Source organism: Canis lupus, chromosome 16 (genome assembly GCF_048164855.1).
Source record: "Canis lupus baileyi chromosome 16, mCanLup2.hap1, whole genome shotgun sequence".
Classification (NCBI taxonomy): Eukaryota; Metazoa; Chordata; class Mammalia; order Carnivora; family Canidae; genus Canis; species Canis lupus.
In genome coordinates this window covers 25,188,241-25,202,290 of record NC_132853.1, presented here as the reverse complement: position 1 = coordinate 25,202,290, position 14,050 = coordinate 25,188,241, and the positions used below count along the sequence as shown (strand labels likewise).

Below are 14,050 nucleotides of genomic sequence, written 5' to 3'. Positions count from 1 at the left end.
CACAATAGCTCCATGAGATGGGGTCTATTATCCCAATTTTGTAGGTGAGGAAACTGACACCTGAAGGAAAAGTTGCTCAAAGTTACACAGAAAATGAGTGATAGAGTTTGATCTCATACAGTCTAACTCCAGAGCTATATTCCCAACCATCTCATCATATAGCCTCTTCAGGGCACCACAGTGTGAATTCAGTTCAGGTGAAGTGTCAAATAAGTGGATCACTTTTCAGTTGGTATTAATAAATTTTGAGATTCCAGAGTCTAGAAACAACTGTTTTCAGCTTTGTTCAGATCCCAAGTGGTGATCACTAGGGTGTATGTAATACCAATTAACCAGAGATTAGCTTTAAGCTTGGTGCTTCACACAAACTCTCAATAGTCTTCTCTTTAGGTCGCCAACTAATTATTCTTATTCAACTGGACTATTATTATACTTAAAAAATAGAATTTATGTGAAATGGAAAATTATAATAACGGTCACTATTTGTTGAATACCTTATTTCATTCTGGGTTCCTTATATGCTCCAGCCTTAATACAATGGCTCTACAAAGGTAAATACTAATACCATTATTTAACAGATAAGAATCTAAAGTTAATAGGATGTCTGGGTGGCTCAGTGGTTGAGCATCTGCCTTAGGCCCAGGGCGAGATCCTAGAGTCCCAGGATCGAGTCCCACGTCAGGCTCCCTGCATGGAGCCTGCTTCTCTCTCTGCCTGTGTCTCTGCCTCTCTCTTTCTCACAGGGCTCTGCACTCAATATGGAATCTGCTTGAGATTCTTTCCCTCTTCTTCACCCTCTGCTCCTACCCCAACTCACCCACATGCTCCCACCCTGAAATAAGTTAAATCTTTTTTTTTTTAAGATTTGTATTTATTTATTCATGAGAGACACACACACACACACAGAGGGGGTCAGAGACATAGGTAGAGGAAGAAGCAGGCTCCATGCAGGGAGCTGGAGGAGGGACTTGATCCTGTAACTCAGGGCTCACACCCTGAGCCAAAGGCAGATGCTCAACTGCTGAGCCACCCAGATGTCCCAAATTAAATCTTAAAAAAAAAAAAAAAATTGCTGGGGGATGTCTGAGTGGTTCAGCAGTTGGGTGCCTGCCTTCAGCTCAGGGCGTGATCCTGGGATCCGGAGTCCCGGGATCGAGTCCCACATCAGGTTCCCTGCATGGAGCCTGCTTCTCCCTCTGCCTATGTCTCTGCCTCTCTCTCTGTGTCTCTCTCATGAATAAATAAATAAATCTTTTTTAAAAGTTTGCTGGGAGTCAGGAGAGTTTCCCTATTTCCAACACTTCAGAATGAAAATAATTATTTAAAAAAAAGTAGTGTGCATTGAGCTTTCACAACTTCAGGGTCTGTCAATCTCCCTAACAAGGCTTTACTTTCAGTTTATAAGGTGTTATTTGCATATGGTTCTGGGTAATTAATGACAATCCTATTCAGCACCTTCTGTACTAAAGCATAGTAAAGGGAAGAGGAAATCAATAAACATATAGCACAAAACAATAAAATCCCTGAAGGACAAGTGACAATATCACTGAGATTAGATCCGTGGGAAAAGATTCAGAAGATGAAGTGAGGTTAGGATATGTCACAATTGTAGGTTGATTAGACGGTGGTGATGGCAGGAAGTGAGATGGGCAGAGAGATTGTTTAAAAGACATTTCCTCCACTTCACTTGGCAAAGGAATGATTTCCTTATGTTCCTTTCAGAAGCTTGAGTCTCATAGACTTTTCAGTTAGTGACTCTTTTGAACATGTGTCATGGGATGAAGTACAATGAATTCTTCTCTCCACCTCCTCTTCAACAAACACATCTTCCTACCCCAAATTAAGTTCATCTTGTCCATACCCTTGCCTTTGGATAAGATAGTCTCTCCGCCATTCCAGTTCTCTGAGGTAGCCCACTCCTATCCCACCCCATTCCCCTGTTCTAGGACTGTTGATATGGGATAATTAATATACATTGAACATTGACTATATACAATGGCTTGGAAGTTATTCAATGATAAATCCAAACTAGACCAGCTCCAACATGACCACCCCAACTCCCCAACTTGGATATTATGATACAGAATCCACTGAGACCTTATCTGAATATAGCCATCTCAGGAGATCATCTGAACCCAGACACCAGGATTTCATCTAGAGGCCAGCTAAAATTACCTATCATTCTTGGATTTTACCCAAAATACAGGCAACTCATCATTTAGCCACTCTATTTTTAAAATTTATTATTGAATAATAAAATAAATAAATTTTATTTATTCATGAGAGACACAGAGAGGCAGAGACACAGGCAGAGAGAGCAGCAGGCTCCATGCAGGGAACCCGATGTGGGACTCAATCCCCAGTCTCCAGGGTTAGGGCCTGGGCCAAAGGCGGTGCTAAACGGCTGAGCCACTGGGTGTCCCTCAGTATCGCTTTATTCTCTCTTTCCTAATTCATCATCCCACTGCTCCCTTCCCTAAAATATTTTCCCCTGTGTCTTCTGGACATTTATTTCCTCTATAAACAAACTCCCCCACACTCTCTTCTCTCCTATAACCTTACCTTCCTCCTTTCCTTCTTGTCTTATCCTGAAAATCCTATTCCTGTACTCTCCTTTTGAAGTTAGGGAGCCGATGTTTTCCCATAATCCACAGATCGTAAGGGCTGACGGGTATTTTGAATTTTTCTTCTTTCTGTTATTATCAAACCAATATTCCTCTCAGATGGGTACAAGTTCTTCTACCACTTTTATTTATTTTTTAAAGGTTTTATTTATTTGAGAGAGAGAGAGAGTGTGTGTGTGTGTGTGAGAGAGAGAGAGAGAGAGAGAGCAGTGGGGAGGAACAGAGGGAGAGAGAGAAGCAGACTTCCCACTGAGCAGGGAGCCTGGTGGGGGACCCCATCCCAGGACCCTGGGATTAGAACCTAAGCCGAAGGCAGATGCTTAACCAAATGAGTTACCTCAGTGTCCTACCACTTTTCTTTCTTATCTTCCAGTTTATAGTTACTATTCTGCATTTATAAGAAGAGCCTGCAGTTCTAGGCTCTTATCTACCTCTAAACCCCATATTGTGCCTGCATTCTGATAACTTCACTTTGGGAGAACCATTCAACTCCCAAACCTCACACTTTCATGACTTACTCAAGTGACATACATCCTTCACTCCGGTTTAGACTCACACATGACCATGCTAGAAACTACTCCACACTGGAAATCTTTGACTCCAATTGACTTACCATTCTCTCTCTTCCACCTCCAACATACTCTAACCTTCACCACTATTGTTCTCAGGTCATACGGAGACCTATTGTTTCTTTTGTCTTACCAGCTTTATTGACGTTTGACTAACAAATACTTATAGGTTCTTGATCTTTCTTCTCTTGCCGACTTATCAGCCCCATTGTTGCATCGCTTCTTTTCACTCTTCAGTCTGACCTCCATGGCTTGTCACTTCAAATACTCTTTCAGAAGCACTTTCACCTTCCTCACATCCCTTCCTTCTTCAATCAACCTGCACATCAAAACACCATCTCTGAAATAAATCCTGTGCCCTTTTCTCTGCCCCATACCAAGAATGATGAGGAATGCTATGAGGAAAAATGCTGGTAACAAATTTCTGGATCTGCAGATGCAGACTAATGCTCAAGAGCCTCACACATTGTCCTTGGTTGAGTGTCCTCCTGTTATCTCCCACCATTCCAAGCTTCCCCCACTCACTTCCAGTCCCCTTAAATGCAGAGCTACTCACTCTGCAGCTCATTCTTGACTTGTTTTTAAATCACTTTCATGTTATGCCTTTGTACCAATCTTTTTTGGTCAGTTTTGGGAATTTTCATTTTCCCCAAATCTTTCACTTAATCCAGATTTCTGACATAATACATTTTTTTTTAACATCTGCAGAAGGAAAGTGACTGAATCATAGAGAAGAGCTAAGAAAAAAGATAGGATAAAAAGACCATGTTTCTCCTCCTTTTGATCTACCCATCCTCAATTACCTGAGCTAATAATCTTTTCCTACTTAAGCTGGTTTCAATGGGATTTCAAACCAGCTTAAGTAGCTGTCATGACCAAATGTGCCTCAATATATCTATCTCTTGTGTATGCTGTGTTTATCTTTTTCACTGGGTCACAGACCCAGTGTTTTCCTGAACTGTTCATATTTGAGTGAGGGTAAGTCTAGATCAGCGAACTATAGCCCATGAGCCATACCTGGCCAGCAACCTGTTTTGTTTCTACAGCCCACAAGCTAAGAATGGTTTTAATATTTTTTTAAATAAGTATCTGCATAATTGCCTTGGTTGTGTCTCTTGGCTCACAAAGCCTAAAATGTTTACCTATCTGGCCCTTTAAGAAAAATCTTGCCGACCCCTGATTTAGAGAGTCATGATAATTGACTAAAAATGTTGTGCATTTATTTTTCCTGGGTCCCTCACTATTTACCTGGTTGCTGTCAGAGTCCTTCATCATGTGGGTTTAAATCATCAGTTCAGCATTTCAGCATCCTGCACAGGGTAAGAGGAAGTCAGAGTCATAGGTCATCTTTTCTAGAAGTTTGTCTTAGTGAAGCTTTTTCCATTGTTTATTCAAATTGCTGCCCCAGGTAATAGTTTTTGGTATCAATTTTGTTTGGCCTGGCTCCTGTTTTGGATTCGGGTGTTATGGCTTCCTTCCTGGCTGTTTTGTAAGTTGAGTTGAGAGTAGCTGCCTCACGGGGTCAGTTGCCCCTAAAAATAAGGAAACTTCTCCCAGTGTTGAGATAACTACCTGCTCTAATGAGATGTACAATCAGGGAAAGATCTCCCCACAAGTTTTTCTATTTTCATGACCTCCTTTTCTAAACCCTGCAACTGCCCTCAGGTGCTATTGATCTGTAGCATCAAGTCAGTTTCCAAGTAATAATGGCCCCCAAACCTTCAAAAAACAGCTTTTTCTAGGAGATTTTATTTCTTTGATTAGTAGGTACTAGTGTGGCTCTGCCAGGATTTCCTCTGCTTAGTTTTCGTGATACTGCACTATTCTCTTGGAAATGATAAGTTTTTACCTTTCATTGAGTCCAAGGGGACCATTATCTAGCAGAAATTCTTTTGTGATTGTGATATATATATAATCTCCCTTCCATCATTTCATCATTGGCATTATTTTCTTTTGATTATTTAAGTCAGTTCCATAGACATAGGGGAGTAGACATATATGTCTTTCACTAACTCTCAATCACTGGAGGACAATAAAAATTAAAGACAGAAAGCTTTTGTCAGACTAGTGCCTAGAACCCCAAAAGGTACAGTTCAGGGCAGCTCCGGTGGCTCAGCGGTTTAGCGCCGCCTGAAGCCCGGGGTGTGATCCTGGAGATCTGGGATGGAGTCCCACATCAGGCTTCCTGCATGGAGCCTGCTTCTCCCTCTGCCTGTGTCTCTGCCTCTCTCTCGCTCTCTCTGAATAAATAAATAAATAAATCTTAAAAAAACAAACAAACAAAGGTACAGTTCATGTCTCAGTCATAAAGGCATGAATGACAATGGAGATGATATGAACTGATTCTTGGGGGTGGGTGGGGTGGGGACTAAGATGTCTGCTCCACGGCCTGGATGAGTTCAACTAATGCCAGATGAAAGGTCCAGAGCTAAGTAGGAGAGATTAGCACCTTATTCCAAATAAATAGCCCATGATGCTTTTCCCTTCCCCAAAGATAGCAGTGATGGATCAAGAACACATCCTGGATGATAGGATGAATAAAAACAGGACCAGAAGAATCTATTGGGATTTGTTTCAGCCAAGGCAGTCATACAGAGAATTGACAGTACTCAAGTTATCACCTTGTGTTTGTTTTTTTTTGTTGTTGTTGTTTTTAGATTTTGTTTATTTATTTGAGAGAGAGAGAGAGAGCAAAAGCAAGGGGAGGGACACAGGGAGAGAGAGAGAGAAGCAGACTCCCCACTGAGCTGGGAGCCAGACACAGGGAGGGCTTGATCCCAGAACCCTGGGATCATGACCTGAGCCAAAGGCAGATGCTAAACCCACTGACTCATCCAGGGACCCCTCAAGTTGTCACCTTCTGTCCAGGATCTGATATCAGTAAGCAGTCTTCTATTGCACAGCAGGCTAGGGTGTTGCTCTTGATGAAATGACCTGTGGAAGTTCCATTTAAGAGAACCATACACTTTAAAGATAATTGGGGTATTTCACATCAGAATAAGTTTAAATCATGCTGTGAAGACTCAGTCAGATCTGACCTTGAGTCTGGTGGAAGCAGCACAAACTTTAAATAAAAGCTCTGCTACAGGGATCCCTGGGTGGCACAGCGATTTGGCGCTTGCCTTTGGCCCAGGGCGCGATCCTGGAGACCTGGGATTGAATCCCACATCGGGCTTCCGGTGCATGGAGCCTGCTTCTCCCTCTGCCTGTGTCTCTGCCTCTCTCTCTCTGTGTGACTATCATAAATAAATAAATAAATAATTAAAAAAAAAAAAAAAAAAAGCTCTGCTACAAGGCAGCCTGGGTGGCTCAGCGGTTTGGGTGCCTGTCTTTGGCCCAGGGCGTGATCCTGGATACCCGGGATCAAGTCCCACATCGGGCTCCCTGCATGGAGCTCTGCCTGTGTCTCTGTCTTTCTCTGTGTCTATCATGAATAAATAAATAAAATTAAAAAAAAAAAAGCTCTGCTACTACAGAGATGTAGAATATGTGCGAAGAACCATGTTTAGGAATGAGCTTGCCTAGAGATAAACTTCCAAAATGGCAGAATGAGGACTTCAGTGAACTTACTTTTCCACAAAAACAATACAAATACTGGCAAAACAACTAAAATGAACCATTTTAGAACTTTGGAAATTAACCAGAGCCCCAGGACAAACTGGAAGTCATCTATCCAGGAGAAATTACTGAACTTTGGTTAGAAAATGGGATCTGTGGTATTTTAACTTGTGGATGGGATGCTATTTCTATCCACCCTCCCTCCCCAGCTCAGTTTATGGTAGCCACAAAAAGCCAGCGGTCTCACAGCCCATGTAGAGGACTGACCTCTTGTGGGGCTCAGTTAAAAGCAACATCCCCAGAGCACAGCCAATATTTTTTTCAGCTCCCTGGAAAATCTCTATCTTTAGGTAGTTCTGGCTATTAGATTTGACTCAGAATTCAGCTCAGCAGAAAAAAAAGAAAGAGGGGGACTTGCGGCTCAGTCGGCTAAGCGTCTGCCTATGGCTCAGGCCATGATCCTAGGGTCCCGGGATCAAGCCCCAAGTCTGGCTCCCTGCTCAGTGGGGAGTCTGCTTCTTTCTCTCCTTGTGTCTGCCACTCCTCCACCTGCTTGTGTTCTCTCTGTCAAATAAAAAAATAAAAATTTTTTTAAAATGAAAGGAACAAAGCATTTCCTTTCTTTTTTATAAAGATTTTATTTATTTGGGATGCCTGGGTGGCTCGGTGGTTGAGTGCCTGCCTTCAGCCCAGGACGTTATCCTGAAGTCCTGGGATCGAGTCCCACATCAGATTCCCTACATGGAGCCTGCCTCTCTTTCTCTGCCTATGTCTCTGCCTCTCTCTCTCTGTGTGTCTCTCATGAATAAATAAATAAATTTATTTCAGAGAGAGAGAGAGAAAGAGAGAGAGAGCTCAAGAGAAAGCATAAGCAGGGGGAGGGGCAAAGGGAGAGAGAGAGAAGCAGACTCCCCACTGAGCAGGGAGCCCGATGTGGGACTTGATTCCAGGATCCTGGGATCATGACCAGAGCTGAAGACACTTAACCAAACTGAGCCACCCAGGGGCCCCACATTTTCAAAACAATAGCCATCTACTGGCAACATTGCTGCTGGTAAGGTTATGCTTTTCGTTGGGGTTAGCAAGAGACAAGATGGGCATTTAAGAGTACACCCTGAAGAACTAGATAACCATAGGTAACTCTAAAAAGCTACATCATATTCCAGGGGATCTAAAAGGCTGTGTAGAGGCACCTGTCTGGCTTAGTGGGTAAAGCACGTGACTCTTGATCTTAGGGTCATGAGTTCGAACCCCACCTTGGGTATAGAGATTACTTAAAAATAAATCTTTAAAAATAAGTAAATACATAAATAAAAATAAAAAGCTGTATGGTGAGTAAACACACATTTCTTTGACTAATAAAGAATAAAATTCCCACAAATGTGTGAGTTGGTGGAGTAAGGCAAAAGTAGAGAAATAAAAGTATTTTGAAGCTATATTAAAAAAAAAGGCTGTGCACATGCTCAGGAGAGACTTGGGAATGGAGAAGGTCCTAGTCACTAATTTCAGGCTGACTTTAAGAGTCTTTATAAGCAGAAAGTGAAAGCTGAGACTGTCATAGACTGTCTGAGGTTTGAAGGCGTGTCTTCTCACACAGACTCCCTTGGCAGACATCCAAGTAGAGAATACCTCCTGTTCCTAATGGGTTTTAATTTGTAAGTTTAGAGAATGAATGACAAGACCCAGGACCCCATTCCCAAGGAATGTGAGAAGAGGAGAATTACTCCTCTGGCCAAATTAGAGGAAGAAATGGAGAAAGTGGTAATAATAGTGTGATCCTATAAGCATACAAAAGTGACCTGGCACGGAGGCTGAGCCACAACTCTTGAACTTAAGAATCAAATATATAGGGTCAAAGTGAAGAGCTCAGTGGCTTTTGTCTTCCTCTAACCTATCATGAAAGTCTACCTGATGATCAGTGGGGTATCAAGAAAATCAGGGAAATAGGGGGCTAAGGAAGGGTAGAAATGAGCTAGGTAGGGATCCTTGGTCATAGGGCCTGAACCATGCATTCCCTTCTCTCCTTAGAATTTTCATACTTGCCATATATCATCCCTGGAGGGGGGATAATACCCATGACTGCATGTTCCTGAATGTGTTGGAGACTCACTGGAGCTATCAGAATAAGAATTAGGGGAAGAATAGAAAGAAAGAGTGATATGTCTGTGTAGCCTCAGTACAGTCTTGAGCTGGTCTCCTTTCTAGAGTGAAGGTGTATGCTCCTTTTCAGATTGTCCAGGACGCCCACAGACCCTTTTCCCCATTCCATCAAAACCCTTCCTCTTCTGCCTTGTCCTGGTCTGAATTATTTTCACTCCTCCCTTACCTGTCTCTGTTTGCTGCAGTATTTTATTCCATACTCAAAACCATCAGTTTGTTGCCACATCTCCCCAGCCATAGTTCTCTAGAGGGACCAAGTGCCAAGATATCCAGGTTTCTGTACAGAGAACTCAAATATCAATGACAACTTTTGGGTTTACCTGAAAGCAGAACCTGTGACAAGGAATTGAATGAAAGTTGTTTACTTGGAAAATAATCACATGAGGGAAAAGATTATGTAAGGGCCATTACCTAGGTTGTTTCTGTGGGAAATGGAAGCTCTGGTCAGCCAGGGCCTTCTGAGAAACTATAGGATGCCTCCCAGAATGATCCGTCTGCAGGCCAGCAGGGTGGACCATCATCCCCTCTCATTCCCCTTTGGATAAGTTTGCCCTGGACTGCATGTGTCTATGGATCTAGCAGACTCCTGTGGCATTGGGGAATGTTGTCAGGGCTTCTGTATATGGTCATGGCCACTGTGGGTGTTACACACCTCTGAGCTCACATGGAACTATATCCACCACAGCTGGGACTGCAACCAGAGATGAGTCAAGGGAATATAATGTGGAAGCCCAGAGGTATGCCACAGACCCCCTCCTGTGATTTCCAAAACTTTTTCATCACAAACTATTATAGATGATCTCACTTGGAATGGAGGTTTATTTCTGTCATTTTCTACAACTGACAATATTCAAATATGAAATTCCTGTTTGGGAGAGAGGGAGAAATGTACTATTCCGCTAAACCTAGGATAGATCAACAAGAGGGAAGAAACACAAAAGGGCTTCCATTGACTCAGTAAAAGTGCAGCAACTGATAATTTGACATTTCAAGTACTTGCGTAAGTTTCAGATAGTTTTTCTGTCTTTTTTAAAAAAGATGTATTTATTTATTTAACTGAAAGAGAACACACAAGCAGAGGAGTACAGCAGAGGAAGAAGGAGAAGCATGCTCCCCACTGAGCAGGGAGCCCCACGAAGGGCTCGATCCCAGGACCCTGAGATCATGACCTGAGCCAAAGGCAGATGTTTAACCAACTGAGCCACCCAGTTGCCCCTAGTTTTTCTGTTTAAATGCAGAGTGGATTTCAGTTTTCCTCTGACATTTCTCAAGAGAAGATTTCAAGGATCTTGTCTATAACCGTTCGATGTCTGAGGTCAAGGAATAGGTTTGCTTAAAAGACTTCCAGAGCTTTCAGTTGCTACTCTTATGTGTGGGGAGAGCCATGATTTATACTTTTTGCTAACAATAAGGCATCTATCGAATTCTTACATGATCTTCAGGATTTTTGGTTTAGTGGTTTTCCTGCTGGGTATGGGTATTCTATGCTGTTGGGGAGTGAATATACTAATTACTAACTTCCTGTAATTGCCTAGCACCTGAACCTTTACTGCTTCCCCAAAATATGTTGCTACCACAAGAGCTAACAACTTGTGATAGCACGATAACACGAATTGGAACAAGTATTTTCCTCTTAATGATTGTAATGTGATTAATTTAGAGGGAAGCAGAAAAGACAAGAGAAAAGGTAATGGTCATCAAAGGCCATATAGGCTCGATTACATGGTGAGTGGACCCAAGCAGTGGGTTAGTTCACCCCCTGTGCACACTCTATTATCCCCAGTGACTTTGTTGTAACGGGTTGTTACAATGGAAACTATTCTAGTTCTGACCACCAGGGGGCATTTTCAAAATAGAAGGGATAAAATTATGTGGCAAGATTTGCTCTTGCCACATTGGGGAATGATCCAAAGTTCTAAAGTTGACATTCAGTTTCAGAGTGCCTCTTCTGAAGAAACCAGGTCCTTTGAGGACAAATGTTAGCAGAAAACAAAGATACTAAATGTCGTCAGGATGTAAGAGAGATTTCTGTTGCTAGTCCATAGTAAGCAATAGAGACTCAGGTGTCATCTGGGTTCCAGACTTTAGCATACGATGGACTGAATCCTGATGTTTCACAGGATCATAGGTAGGTTCTGTTTGGTTAGGAACACCTGAACTTCCCCCCCTCTTTTTTTTCTTGGGGTAATATTAGACATTAGGTCTAATGCTTTGATCCAAAGCAGGGAATTTTCTTATTGCCTCACAGAAATCCTAATCCACCCAGTGGATAGGAAAGTACCAAGAACTGATCTGTAACTTATCTCTAGCAAGTCAACAAGAAAAGAGACACCTCAATCAAATTTATACAGACCAGATGGGTGGTTTCTTTGTGGGACCCTCAAGTACTGAAGTACTTGCTACTTTTATCTGCTTGGCATCTTTGCCATCATTTTCTTCAGGTAGCAGGCTCATGTTCCAGGCAGAAGGAATATGACCAAACCAGGCTAATCATAACACCTCATCTGCAGGGATTAGGCCACCAGCAGTCATGAACACATGAACAGCAGTCTATCCCCCAGGAATTGCAATCTTGTATGGAGACACATAGAAACAGTTTAGAGTAGAGATGCCCTGTGCAGCATACCAAGGACTTCTCTGAGGGGCCTGCGTGTTCTAGTGCCTATTCTTTCCAATATAGACAGAGCACTTAAGAAAGAAAAAGAAATAAAAGGTATCCATATTAGAAAGGAAGAAATAAAATTATTTCAATTTGCAGATGGTATGATCTTATATGTACAACATCCTCAAGAATCCACAAAAAAACTGTTAGAGCTAGTAAATGATATTAGTAATTATGCAAGATACAAAATAAATACTCAAAAATCAGTTCTATTTCTATATACCAGAGCTACAAACAATAAAAAGGAAATTAAGAAAACAATTCCAAATAACTCATGGGAATGTTGTGTACAGCATAGTGACTATAGTTAATAATTCCGTATTGCATATTTGAAAGTTGCTAAGAGGGGCACCTGGGTGGTTCAGTGGTTGAGCATCTGCCTTTGGCTCAGGTCATGATCCCAGGGGCCTGGGATAGAGTTCTGCATCAGGATCCCACAGGGAGCCTGCTTCTCCCTCTGCCTACGTGTCTGCCTCTCTCTGTGTGTCTCTCATGAATAAATAAATAAAATCTTGAAAAACATGAAGAAAAAGAAAGTTGCTAAGAGAATAAATCCTGGAAGTCCACATCAACAAGAAAAAAATTGGGGTAATTAAATATAATGACATATGGTAACTAGACTTTCTGTGAGGATCATTTCACAATGTAAACAATTATCAGCTCCTTCCTCATTAGTATAGTGGTCAGTATCCCCACTTGTCACAATGTATACAATTATCAAATTGTTATGTTGTACACATGAAACCAATATGATGTATAGGTCAATTACACCTCAATTTTATAAAAGATCTCTTGTATATATACACTCCTTTTTTAAAAAATATTTTATTTATTTATTCATAGAGACACAGAGAGAGAGGCAGAGACACAGGCAGAGGGAGAAGCAGGCTCCACGCAGGGAGCCCAGTGTGGGACTCGATCCTGGGACTCCAGGGTAAGGCCCTGGGCCAAAGGCAGGCGCTAAACCACTGAGCCACCCAGGGATCCCCCATATATACACTCCTAATAAACAGTAAGCTCCTTGAAAACAAACAAAAAAATTCTGTTTACAATATCATCAAAAAGCATAGAATACTTGGGAATAAATTCAACCAGGGAAGTGTGAGACTTATACATTAAAAACTATCAAACAGGGTATCCCAAAAAAAAAAAAAAAAAAAAAAAAAACAGGGTATCCCAGGGTGGCTCAGCGGTTTGGCACCTGCCTTCGGCCCAGGGCGTGATCCTGGAGTCCCGGGATCGAGTCCTGCGTCGGGCTCCCTGCATGGAGCCTGCTTCTCCCTCTGCCCGTGTGTCTGCCTTTCTCTCTCAATCTCTGTGTGTCTCTCATGAATACATAAATAAAATCTTTTAAAAAAACTATCAAACATTACTGGATGAAATTAGAGACCCAAATAAATTGAAAGACATTCCATCTAATGAATTGGAAGATTTAATATTGATAGGCTGTCAATACTTCTTAAAGCTATCTATGGATTCAATGTAATCCTAGCAAAATCACCCCCTTTTTTTCAGAAATGGAAAAAGACAAGATTATTTTATCCATCCTAAGATTTCTGACATGATCATATTTAAGAAATACTCTCTAAGTCACAGTAAAAAAAAAGTTACTAAAAGATTAAATTATGGAAAACAGTATGGTGGCTCCTCAAAAAATTAAACACAAAATTAGCCTATTATCCAGCCAGTCCATCTCTGGGTCTATGACCATAAAAATTGGACACAGGAATTCAAACAGATATTTTGGTTTTTTTGTTGAAAACATCATGCTAAAAGAAATAAGCCAAACACAAGAGGAAAAATATTGTACGAGTCTGCTTACATGAGGTACCTAGAGTAGCCGAGTTCATGGAAACAGGAATAGGATAGAGGTTACCCGGGGCTGGAAGATGGGGGAATGGGGAGCTATTGCTTAATGAGTACAGAATTTTTCTTTTTTCTTTTCTTTTTTTTTTTTTTTAAGGGAGAGGCTTTTTTTTTTTTTTTTAAGATTTTATTTATTTATTCATGAGAGACACAGAGAGACATAGACACAGGCAGAGGGAGAAGTAGGCTCCATGCAGGGAGCCCGATGTGGGACTCGATCCTGGGACCCTAGGATCACGCTCTGGGACGAAGGCAACCGCCAAACTGCTGATCCACCCAGGGATTCCCCCAGAATTTGTTTGGGGTGATGAAAAAGTTTTGGAAATAAATAGTAGTGATGTTGCACAATACTGTGATTGTAATTAGTGCCACTGAATTGTACATTTTGAAATGGTCAAAATGGAAAAAAAAAAAAAGAAGACTACTTTTTTCCAAGACTTGTGAGTTGCTTCAGCTGCTTTTCTTTTCTTTCCCTTAGTATGTAGCAGTCACTTTCTGTTAACATCCAAAGGAATTTAACTGATAAACCCTCACTACTTTCTTATTGGTTGCTGATTAGGAATTCTGAATAGTTGTTAGATAACCCCTTACACTTCTGGGTTTCAGTCATC

At 41.5% G+C, this 14,050-nt stretch overlaps 1 long non-coding RNA gene across 2 annotated transcripts in view; it reads right to left on the bottom strand.

Annotated features, from left to right (window-relative positions):
- Positions 1-891: 891 nt before the first annotated feature.
- The window catches only part of LOC140606360 (uncharacterized), a 45,476-nt gene continuing 32,317 nt past the window's right edge, over positions 892-14,050 (bottom strand). The window contains exons 3-5 of one of the 2 annotated variants that reach the window (XR_012008693.1): positions 9,078-9,244; positions 4,442-4,503; positions 892-3,512 (exon numbers count right to left, since the gene is read on the bottom strand). This is a non-coding gene — a long non-coding RNA (uncharacterized lncRNA). The remainder of the gene's footprint in view (positions 3,513-4,441; positions 4,504-9,077; positions 9,245-14,050) is intronic. The other variant, XR_012008692.1, reaches the window with a different exon arrangement.